This window comes from Lagopus leucura, unplaced genomic scaffold, assembly GCF_019238085.1.
Source record: "Lagopus leucura isolate 7727_CA_CO unplaced genomic scaffold, USGS_WTPT01 Super-Scaffold_100001, whole genome shotgun sequence".
Classification (NCBI taxonomy): Eukaryota; Metazoa; Chordata; class Aves; order Galliformes; family Phasianidae; genus Lagopus; species Lagopus leucura.
Window position 1 is genome coordinate 3,249,581 of NW_024962262.1, and position 12,250 is coordinate 3,261,830.

The following is a 12,250-nucleotide window of genomic DNA, read 5'->3' on the forward strand; positions in this document are numbered from 1 at the left end:
AGGAAGGAAGGAAGGAAGGAAGGAAGGAAGGAAGGAAGGAAGGAAGGGAGGAAGGGAGGAAGGGAGGAAGGGAGGAAGGGAGGAAGGGAGGAAGGGAGGAAGGGAGGAAGGGAGGAAGGGAGGGAGGGAGGGGGGATGAGTGGGGAGGGGGGGAGGGAGGTGAGGGGGGGAGGGGGGTAAGGGTGAGAGGGAGGGAGGGAGTGGGGGAAGGAGGGGGGAGGGAGGAAGGGAGGAACGAACGAAGGAAGGAGATATAGCCTTGCTAGTTAGAAATTGATTGTGTGTTTCTTTAAAGCCCATATTACAATGTCCACCTACAATGCTTAGTGCAGAGCATTTCATGTAGATGACTGTGTCCTGATCTATGTCTGTATGATTAAAGTGTAGAGATTAAAGTAAGAAAGAAAAGGAAACTGAACCGAAGTAGGGTTGCTATGCCACAGCACTGATATATCAGGAAAATTCAAGCTTTTGAGGTGATAGGTAATTGAAGTGCTGATGAATGCTATCTGTTCGCACCCGTAAACTGTCTAGGCTTCTCACAAAGGAAGTATGCTGGATTGTGCACTGGTGCTTCAGGGAGCATAGCAATCACTGACAAGGAGGTGCTGAGACAATCCTTTGTGTCACATAGCAAAGACAGACTGACAGCTTGGCTGGAGTCAGTTGGTACAGATTCCTCTCCTTTTAATTTTCATTTTCCCTTCTTTTCAGTTCCTCAAAACTCAAAGAGGAATAAGATTCAAAAAGACAACAGTGACCATTCTGCTTGATGTTAACTCAGGCAACATGGACTGGGGATTAAATATATGGGCCCAGTACACCTAAATAAGCGCTTTGTAAAGTCACTTGGTAGACATAAGCAATATTCCAAGATACCAGCGTGTTGATTGCAGAAAAAAAAGAGAAAGGTCATTGTTGTGAGGGGTTAGCTTTGAGGAGGTCTGTGAAAGCAGGATAGAGATGCAAAGAAAAGCAAAAGAGCAACCAGCAGATAGACTCCTAAGAATTGCACCACCCTCTGAGCAAAGCATTTCTCCTGAACATCTAATCTAAATCTTCCCACTTTTAGTATAAAACCATTCCCCTTGTGCTATCGCCATCTGCATCTTTTTACACTCCATGTAAAAAATTTGTCTTCCTTCTTTTTATAAGCTCACCTTATGTACTGGAAGGCCACAATGAATTCTCCCCAGAGCTTTCTCCAGGCTGAACAACCTCAGCTCACTGAACCTGTCTTCATAGGAGAGGTGCTTCAGCCTTTTGATCATCCTCACGGCTCTCCTCTGGACCCATTCCAACAGCTCCACATCTTTCTTGCCCTGTGAGCCCCAGAGCTCTACACAGTACTCTTGATGAGGTCTCATAAGGGCAGAGTAGAGGGGGAACAATCACCACACAGGTCACAGATCCCACTACTGGCTCAATGTCCAGCTTTTCAACCCAGAACTTTCCTTCTACTCAGGGCCTCTCTCAGTGAGCCCTTCTACACAACACTGTGGCTGTGACCATCCAGGCAATTCTTTATCCACTGAATAGTCACCCCTTCATATCTTTCCAAATTTGAAGATAAGGATAGGGTATAGCACCATGTTATAGGCCTTGCACACGTCCAGGTAGATGACATCAGTTGCTGTTCACCAGTGCTGCCAATCTGTCATAGAAGGGCACCAGATTGGTCAGATATGATCTGCCCATAGTAAAGCCATGCTGGCTGTATCAGATCACCTCCTTATCTCACATGTGCCTTAACATCTCTTCCAGGAGAATCTGCTCCAATATCTTCCCAGGCACAGAGGCTGACCAAACTGTGGTTTCCTGACTCCCCTTCTTAAAGATGGGAGTGATGTTTCGCGTTTTGCAGTCACTGGTGGCTTCGCCTGACAGCCATGGCTTTTCAGTATGATGGAGAGGCTTGCCAACCACATCAGCCAGTTCTATCAGGTCCCTGGGATACATTATACATATTATAGTGGAAGGAGAAGGATACATCAAATATATTTCCTTAGGAAATGCTAGAAACATTACAGAGGACTGTAAGTCATGGATAAATTGGATATTGCAGGTAATTTTACTGTAGACCATTCTGTTTGGGACAATTCACTTTTATACTGAGTCTGGTGCTTGTCTACTTTGAAGGATTAAAAATAAATAAATAAAAAGAAACAGAAGCTCAGAGGCTGTGAGACATCTTAAGAAAGGATTGGTGAGTCTCTGGAATTTGTTTCCTGGTAAAAGGGCTGGTATGTGACTTGGCTTTATGTTTAGCACTGCAACAGTTTTCAAACAGATGATGGCTGGGTCTTAGCTCAGATGAAAATGAAGCAGCCTTTGTAGGCACTAGAGTTCCAGACAGCAGATGAGTTTATCAGATGAAGTGGGACACAGTTTTTCTCGCTTTAGCTGATGCAAAGCCACCTATGTGTGAGGAGTGAGGATGTAAAGCAAAGTGTTTTGATTGATAAGCGCTGGAATAGGCTCCCCAGGGAGATGGTTGAGTCACTGTCCTTGGATGTGTTTAAAAATCATTTGGATGTGGCACTCAGGGACATGATTTAGCAGAGTGTTGTTAGTTAGGGTAGTATGGTTAAGTCATGGTTGGACTCAATGATGTGTAAAGTCTATAAAACCTATAGTAAAAGTAAGTTTAGTAAGTTAACTTTAGTAAGTTAGTAAGTTTAATAGTATAGTAAAAAACCTATGTGATTTACGATTCTACAATAGGGAAAAGGACTTTTAACCATATCTTCTGTTTCTTTGACCAGTAATTCTGAAACTATTACAAATCACCAACTATTACAAAGTTCACCAAGAAGAGATTTGGTCATATGCTGATGTTGTTTATTACTAAAATTAAGCAAGTTATCTCTTGTTCAGTACAGTAACAAGTAGAGCCTACTGCATTTTTTTGCCAATTCTGTACTTTGTTTTTATTTATTTATTTTTCAAAATAATTTTCAAAAAAGTCAGAATGGGATGTGTAATTATAGTAAATATTGCTCCAAATAGGACTTCAAAAAAAGGTTATACATGCTTTTACTTCTTGTTCAAACTCACCTAGCCATTTATTTTTCAGGTATATTCTAACTTTACTTAATAAAGTGCCAAATTCTCAAAGGCTGCCAAAATTACTGATTTATACCTATCAATTTCAAATCAGCAGTTTTACTGTGGCTACTCCACATGCTGTGGTTACCCACAGCTTGGCCTCATGAATAATGCTTCAAAATACTTGATAATTACAGTATCCCCATACCTAACTTATGCATTTCAATCATACAAGAAATAGCTTATGGTCTATTCCCCAGTTGATTATAACTTCTATATTAAAAAGGCTACACTTATAATTTGCTTGCTTATGCCAGATGGCAAATTCCTAATTAAATACATTTCTCATGTGCCTTATTTTTCTGCTTTCATTTTGGGAAACCTAGACTCTCAGTAAGGCCAACAGATTGTTGAGATGCATTGTTGACATCAATAATTGTTGTTTTACTGTCTTGTAGTGAATGGCAGCTTAAAAAAGATCTGATGATTCAAGGGCTGTGTCTTGATCTTTGGCACTGAGTCTCTACTTTTATACAAGTTCAGATCTTCAAAACAGATTCTTAAAAAACGGTTTGCTGTACTGTTGTATTCATACTCCTTTAGGGCTGTTTGCATTTCTTCCATAGGTGAGAGCACAGATTGCTCTTGTGGTAGTTGATGAGAAACGTTATTTCTCTGTTCTCCTTTTTTATTGGTCTTCTTTTTGTCTTCCTAGAACCTCAGAAGGGGTAAAAAATTCTCGGCTGAATGATGAGCTTCCACTGTCTGCCTGATAATGACAATATTGATCCAGAGGGTCTGGAGTAAGTGCATCATTCTGGGATTCTGAACTATAGTTCAGCACAAGAAGTCGTCACTTACACTACATGGTTTTTGCAATATGATGATACAGCTCCAGATGCACACGTTCGAAGGCCTGTTAAACCTGTTCTACCATGGAATTAATTATAGACACATAGGATGGTTTTGAGTTGGAAGGGAACTTAAAGGCCATCCAGTTGCAGTCACCCTGCCTTGTGCACAGTTGCCAGTCACCAAAACATGCACTAGATGAGGTTGCCCAGGTCCCCATCCAACCTGTCCTCAAACACTTCCAGGGATGGGGCACCCATAGCTTCTTTGGGCAGCCTTTTCCAGTGCCTCACCACTCTGAGTAAAGAATTTCCCCCTAATATTTAATCTAAATATCCCGTCTTTTTGTTAAAAACCATTATCCCTTGTCCTAATACCGCATGCTTGGATAAAGAGCCAATCTGCCGCTTTCCTGCAAGCCCTCTTTAAGTACTGGAAGGCCACAATGAGTTCTCCCCAGAGACTTCTCCAGGCTGAACAAGACCAACTCACTCAGCCTTTCTTATTAGGAGGGATGTTCCAACTCTGTGATTACCTTGTGGTCTCCTCTGGAACCACTCCAACAGTGCCACATCCTTCTTGTGCTGTGGCCCTGGATCTGAACACAGTGCACCAGATGAGTCCTCACAAGGGGAGAGGACAATCACCTCCATCACTGTGCTTTTTTTGATGCAGCTCAGGATACAATTGGCTTTCTGGGTTGTAAGCACACATTGCCAGACAATGTTGAGTTTATCATCAACTGATACCTCAAAGTCCTTCCAGGGCTGCTCCCAGTCCACTCATGCTTAAGATTTTAGTGACACAGGTATGGGACGTTGCACATGACCTTGTTGAACTGCAAAAGGTTCACACAGACCCACCTTCCCAGCCTGTCTAGATCCTTCTTAATGGCATCCCCTCCCTCCAGTGTGTCAGTCACAGATTTGCAGAGGATGCACCCAATCCCACTGTCCACGTCACCAGCAGAGATCTGCTTGCTGATGGAGCTGTGAGTGTGTGCTCAGCGCATCACACACTGAAATAAAAATCCTAATGCACAGAAGAATGAACTCATTAAAAAAGGTTTTAATCCACTGTCCTGTACAGAATAGTGAAGAATTCCCCTGCAATCCAAGTACGCATTTCTGGTTTTCTTCCTGAGAAAAAGCTTGCAGTTAACTTCCAAAAGTCAACAGTAGTTGCACTTCACACTTGATAGAAGCATTATCTGAACTTTGTAATAGGGCAAAATCTTTTCAAATGTGCTTGGACATTTAAGGTTAAGTAGTGTTGTGGGTTTTTTTTCTTTTTTTCTCTGCAGTATTAAGTTAAGCAGCATCTTCAGTCTTTAGGGTACTACTATAGCAACATCCCTTCATCACGTCTTCTAGTTGACACATAAGCTTCATTAGTCTTGCCCTCCCCAGCTTGCACCTCTAAAAGAGTCTGCAATGGTAAGCTTAATTATTTGCTTTTTAAAAAAACTCCATTGTTTTATCTTAGATCTATTCCAATTCACCTGTCAGGCTCATCCTGCAGTGAGTACTGTGTGTACGGGCAGCTCTTAACTTGTTGCCTCACAATTTAGCCTTTTTACAGGTTCGTACAGAGTTAAATTCACAGAAGTAAAGGAGCTATTTAATAAAAAATGTGTGAAGATGCAATCCAATTAGAAGATATGACTTCACAAAACCAACAAACAAAAAAATCCGTCAAAGCCACCGAACAACAAAACTAACCCTCTGTCAGTTTGAATCTGCTTGATAGAGGAGTGTGGTAGCCATGAGTTGGAAGATAACAGCTGAAGCAGAAATTGAAATACTGATAGGATGATTGGGAACAGCCCCACAGCCAGCTGTTCATGTTCATGTATGAAAACATTTCACAGAAACCAGACACAAGGACCTGCTGTGCTCTGACATGCTGGGCAGTTGGATATTTAGAAATAAGTCCTTTTATGTTTATCTTGTCTTCAAACTCTTTTTTATATTTTTCTGTTTTAGGAGCTAAGTATTCTTGTTCATACTGTGATGAAATATAGCTATTCTGAGTTCCAAAGCTGTTTTGAACCTCTTTATAGGTACTGGCATAGTGAAACAGTCAACAGATATGCCTTAAAGTCATAGTACATATGTGTTCCTATTACTTTCTCCACTAAAGTTACATTGTGCTTATATTCCAAAATGTTGCTGTTGTAATATTTGTTACTTTGTGCAAGTAACTATTTTAAACAATTGAACTTTATAGCTTGAAGATATGCCACAGTATCTTTCAAATATTTCTATATATATAGGAAAGATTAAGTTCCTTTTGGCTCAATGTTTTGTTCAGATTTAGAAGATGACATCCCTTTATAAAATATTCACCCTGGCCCTACTCATAGGACATAGTCCCCTCTGTTCTTAAAAGTCCAGAGGTGGCTAATGACTAATTATATTTCATTTCTTCTGACAGTTTGTTAATACAGTTGTCCCCCAATTTATTTGATTGAGGATTCAGTTTTATTTTTCATTCAGTGATTGCAACAGATAAATATTTTTGTGTAGCTTTGGTGTGGGTTTTTTTGTTTGTCATATAATCACAGTTGTTCAGCAGTAGAGGGCTTCTATTCTCAGTTTACTTCATTAATAATTATGAAGAGGGATATCTGTTGCAATGCAATTTTGGGAATACAAGAGAGCTGGGATATCTTGTTTTCTTGTGAGAAGGGAGTATTAATGACATTAGCGAGATTTAGGCCTCAAGGACAAAGATACTGTAAATGGAGTAAGGGTAGCCAGATACTCTTCTGACTATGCAGATGATCTGTTTTCTGACTACAGTATATAAAACCTTATAGACAGGCACATCCCTGCAACAAGTAGTCCAAGAAAATCTAGCCTAGATGATTAAAGTGAAACTAATTTTTTTATAACAAGCAACTGTAAAATTATTGTTTGGCTCTTATTACTGAAATAAACTCTGTTTTCCAGAGAGACTAGACTGTCCTTCTGCCCTAAGTTCCTATTGTGTTCTTTAAACATGTCAGAGACCTGGAAATTATTTCAATAAGTTAGAGAAGTTGATACAAGTAAGACCAAAGGGCTCTTATGGATGTATAAATTTCCATTCAGTTTGTCTTTTCATTGGATGAATTGGTTAAGCTGATGGTCACCATCTTCTTCACCACTTCGTTGTCTTGTGCTTTGAGTAGATATTGAAAACTTGTAGGTATGCACATAACTACTTGTAAACTATCTGTATGAAAAAAGTGGTGTATTTTGATGGCAGAATACTCAAACCACAATTTAGGGATCTTTTTCCATTTTTTTTCCCATGGCATGCATTTTCAAGTACTTCTTGAAATTCATAAATAATTCTGTCTTTGTTATAAAACTGAATATACAGGTGTTTATAATTTAGATTTAATAATTTTAGAGCATAGAACACAGCCTCTGAATCCTGTATCCATTTCTTTCTCTGCTTAGGCAAGTACTGGTAGGAGGAGGTCCTGACAATGTGGAGTATGTTTGGCTTAACTAGCTAAACATTTCCAGAATGTTATCTAACGTAACCTCTCCAGAACTATGTTATCAGTCACTGATAGCAAAATCCAAATGAAAAGGATGTTGGCAGCTGCTGGTGAGAGACAGGACATTAGGATTCTTGGTCTGGGACAATAATCACTTGAGAGGAAGACTTAGTTTTCATACAGATGAAATGAGACTCCATGACTGAAGTAATTGCTTATTACGCTAATGCATTCTAATAATAACTGGAACTTTAATATTCCAACAGATGTCTTCATTATTTTTCATATACATTTTGGACAGAAATTTTTATTCCATTCACTGTAAACGATGCTGGCGTACATGTGCAGACCAAACAGGGCTTGGGTGTCCAGTGTTTCATTTTAGTGTGTACTATAATTTCAATCTCAGTGTGTTTTGGCCCACATCTTTTACAATATTGTCAATTAAAGTACTCAAAAGGGCAATTCAGGAATTTATTTTGTTCATTCCCACATATTCCTGAATTTTTTTCCTTTCTCTTTCCATTTTTTACATTTAAATAGGAAGACAGCCACCTTCAGATGATACAGAGCTCACTGACAGTTGCTCTTGCTCCCGTCCTACTTCATGAGAACTTCAGAAGATACTAACTGAGGTATTTATTTGTTCTTTTTATTTTATGTGTTTTTACTTTGCAGGTATACCAAGAGCAGTAATAGACATGGAAAATAACACAAAAGTTCTGTCCATAAAGAAAACTACTGTGTGATGTAATTTCATTATGAAGAATGTTTGTCCTTTATGTCAGATACCAGTGAATTAATTCTTTTGTACAGAAAAGAACAACTTGATTTGTGTAATGTAAACAGTCTCATAAAGAATTAATGGACTCAGTGTTCATAAAAGCAAAAAAGTATCTTATAAGCCTGTGGCCAGCCCTAAATTTATGATCTGCAGCTGTTGAACGTCTGATAGGAACTTCATCTTCTAAAGCATGATAACACTGTGAGTATATAGCTAGAGAAAAGGAAACACTGTGCTTTAGGAAAGTTGTCCAGACAAATGGATGACAACTGCATAGCACGTTTACTGGATTTCTATTGTGTAAAATCTTGCACATGCATGCTTTAATACTTTTTAATTTGCATACAGTTACAGCGCAGATTCTGCAGTCTCATAGGTTAAACAGAAAGTTGTAGGTCAATGTACAGTCAGTCTAATGTAAGCAGTGCAGGGCTGAAATTCGTGATTTCTACATCTGAAAACTAGAAGCCTAAATGACGTTGAAGAAAGATGGCTCATAATTTCTAAAAGAATGTTGTAAAATATACACTACAGTGTATGAAACATTTTGTTTGAGGCTCTCATTAGTTATGTGCATCTTTCATAATACCAAGAACAGATTAACATTTAGAGAAGGTTAATAATTCTTAATGTAATTATTATGTAAATGTCGTATGTCCTGTTATAATTGTATAATATAAGTTTAACATAAGTATTTCTTGCATAAGTGTTTTTGAAAGAGGCCTTATGTACCAACCACTAGAGATTCTATTTAGAATAATGTTAGTATTAAAATTGCTTATTAAAAAAAAAAAAGACTGTTTTGTTGGATATTACTCAAGGATGCAGAAAACAGAAGTTTTGTCTGTTAATTTTGCTCTTAACAGCTATCTATGTTGATAGCATTTATGCCTGAATTCTGTGAAATGCTTCATATTCTCAGATTTTAATAAATCAGCTGGGATTTGTGATCTCAGATATAACAGGTTGTGCCATTTTAGTATGCACTACGCACTGGCTGTATCTTACAGTGGGGCAGTTCATATCTGGAGTCAGCACACAACCATTTTAGCAATAGAATTGGCTGCTTGTGTCACAGATTAAAATTAGCCACGTCTGTACGCCAGAGCAACAGAGTGGAATGCAATACACAGCCAAACATGTGAGCAAATTTTCTTCTAGTGATATTTGGCCAGGCCTAAAATATCTTCCACTCCCAGATTTGAAAGTAGTGGAAAAGTTAGTCAGATCCCTTTGGGGAAGAGTCTGATTGTAGTTTATTCAGAAGTTCACTTTGTTTCAGATCTCTAAGGTAAGAAACTTATTTTCTAATTATTTTTATAAGTATTAAAATGTTTGCAAATTAAGATCAAGCTGTTTTTTATTTGATCTTTACTTAACATATGGTTATATTGAACTTCCCTCCCATCTGATTTTCTGTGCAGCATTCCAGGCCTTTTCTGTCCTCATATAAGAATCATGTTGCTACTCATACCATTTGTTTTTGGACCTAAATTTAAGTGTTAATTTTTATGCAAAGTTATAACTTTGATTCTGGTAATTTGAATATATTTGTTTTAGCAGCTAAATGCAATGTGAAGTTGCATGGTATAAACTTGCATTTGTGTAATATTAAGAAGCTAACTTTTAGTGCTTTTTAAGTTTTTGTACAACATCATATGAGCATACAAATATATTACAGAATTACATAAATCTCTGGTTTTCAATAGTAAATCTCTGATGGTTGTAGCTCTAAGTTTCTCTCAGTTATCTATCACATACTGAAAGTTCAATTTAATGGAGTGGATCCTTTGCTTCTGCTGAACACTTATTTTTGATTTGACAGCCTGATACTAACTTTCCATCTGAGGAACTATTACCAAAATAAGCTTCAACTGACTGGAATTTGAATCTAGCAAACTTGAACAAATAAGGAGTGTATAACTGCATGCATACAGAACTCCTCTTACAATGTGGATTCAAATATGTTTTCTCTTGGATAATTTCACTGCCTGCAGGAAAATGACCAATTTGATACCAGTATATTTCTGACTCATTATCAAATGATTTAGTGGAAGATATTTGATGTCTCTGCCAGGTGCTAGCACTGAAGATTTAATCATGCGTCAGAATGAGCGCATAAGTTCTTACAACAGGAATGTGATTTGACTGCATCTACGCCAGTCACCTAGGCTACATTTATAGAGATACAAGTGGTTTTACCATTCTAACTTAAATACATTCTTGAGGAGATGATGAATCATGTCCTGGCAGAGTCTACCTCTCCCTACTGTCTGTGTAGGGGATGTAGCTGTTATCTGTGCTTGGTAAGGTGAAATCCTGCCTGCATAGCTACATCCCAATGGGGGATCTATAGCAACTGTGTGCCATAGAGTCCTGAAAGTTTGCAGTTGGTTACGATTTTGGTAACTTTGGTTGCAAGGTATATTCAGAATTGATTCTACCTTGCCTAGGCTGAAAGTCTGTTTATCTTCTAAACAAATGTGATATTTACATATGAAGTACAGACCTTCTTTCCATTACATAATGAAAAAAAACAAATTACCCTAAAATTTCTCTGAGTGTAAGAGTCACTGCATGGAGTTAAATTAAAAATAAAAGCATCCATATTAAGCCCAGTATTAGAAGGAGCCATTTAAAATCTCTTTTCTAAGCTTCTATGGCTTTTCCAAATGACATGCAAATTTTTTCCTGCTTGAAAACTCATTGGTGAAAGCGAGTTGCATATTAGCTTTTAGTTGTAATTATAAGGCTCCAATAATAATTTAAAAATAAAATATCTGTCCATTCTGTAATAGATTTGTAATTACACAGGTGTGTAATTTGTAATTAGACAGACTGTTGTTAGTATGGAGGAATTTCAAGGAGAAATGTACTTAAGTATGGGTAAATAGTTTTGAAAGAACAATTGAAAGGAAAAGCTGGAAATATATAATACAAACCCAAGCCTCCATCAAACAGCATAGGAAAATTATCTGAGAGTACAAATGCCCTCTTCTTTGAATAGTTTTGAGAGATTTATTTCTTCCTCTGAAAAGTAATACCTTTTGTGTGAGATATAAATCTCGGGTCCTGGCATCTTACAGCTTGTAATTGTTTTCATGACTTGGAATTAAATTCATCTTGCTTTCAAGTAAATTTATTTCTCAAAGTTGATTCTCTTAGGTGTTTAATGAGATGATTGAGGTTTTTCTTTAACAGAGGCATTTAGAAAGTGTTTCTCTCTTTCAGGACTTCTAGTATGTAATAAGAGGTGATGATAATCTTCTTGACAATTGCAGTTTCTCAGTGGAGACATTATGGGCTTTCATCTGTCTTCTGTCTCATTTTCATAAAGTTCATAGGAATATATGATTTCTAAGACTTCTGCGTGTCCGTAGAATGATTGAAATTGACTAAGAAGCTCAAGAACTTCTGTAAGAAGGATGGAAAGTGATGGGAGATAGACAATTTAGACAGTGACAGAGTGTGATTACACATTTTCCTTTATTAAGCCAAGATAAAACTATCATGACAGTTTCAATAACAAGTTAATTCAATATCTTGGTCACATTTTCAGCTTGGGTAAGAATATTCTCACTATGTAGTTCATCTGTAACTTTGGCTACCTGGGCCAGTCTTCTCATTAAACCTCTCGGTATACCTGCCAGAAGCTGTTAAACAGCTGCTGCATTTCATGCCACAGTTGCTTACGTTTCTGTGGTGAGTGAAGTACTTCTGTATAAGAAAGTGGAATATAAACTTCAACATTTTTTAAGTGGAGTGTGATATGCGTTAAGTGTTGGCATTAGCTTTAAAACAAATGATTCTCACTGAAACATAAACGTTTTTTATGTGAATATATGCATATGTATAACTTGATGGTTAGCTATAAGAATCACATGTGCATACTTAATTTTTTAGCATTTATTTTCATATTTTTCATTAATTTTGTGTCTAGTTAAACATTTATAGAACTGATAGTTCTGTAAGTTATACCTGCTGACTTGTTTTGTTAACTGAACCTAGCCATGTTTGTGGAAGATTAGGTCATTTTTCCTTTAGCCATATTGAGAACATCTAAAGTGCTTGCT

General features: G+C 37.6%; 1 protein-coding gene across 16 annotated transcripts in view; it reads left to right on the plus strand.

Moving 5' to 3' along the window:
* SGCG (sarcoglycan gamma) overlaps positions 1–12,250 on the plus strand; it is a 118,894-nt gene that overhangs the window by 27,144 nt on the left and 79,500 nt on the right. For 6 of the 16 annotated variants that reach the window (XM_042866444.1, XM_042866449.1, XM_042866445.1 and 3 more), the window contains exon 2: positions 7,937–8,028. The exons of 1 other annotated variant lie outside the window; for it this stretch is intronic. The gene's annotated coding sequence lies outside the window, so the exon portion shown is untranslated. Of the gene's footprint in view, positions 1–3,763; positions 3,852–7,936; positions 8,029–9,362; positions 9,469–12,250 lie in introns of those variants that run through there. 9 more of the 16 variants (XM_042866457.1, XM_042866459.1, XM_042866462.1 and 6 more) reach the window with 7 other exon arrangements.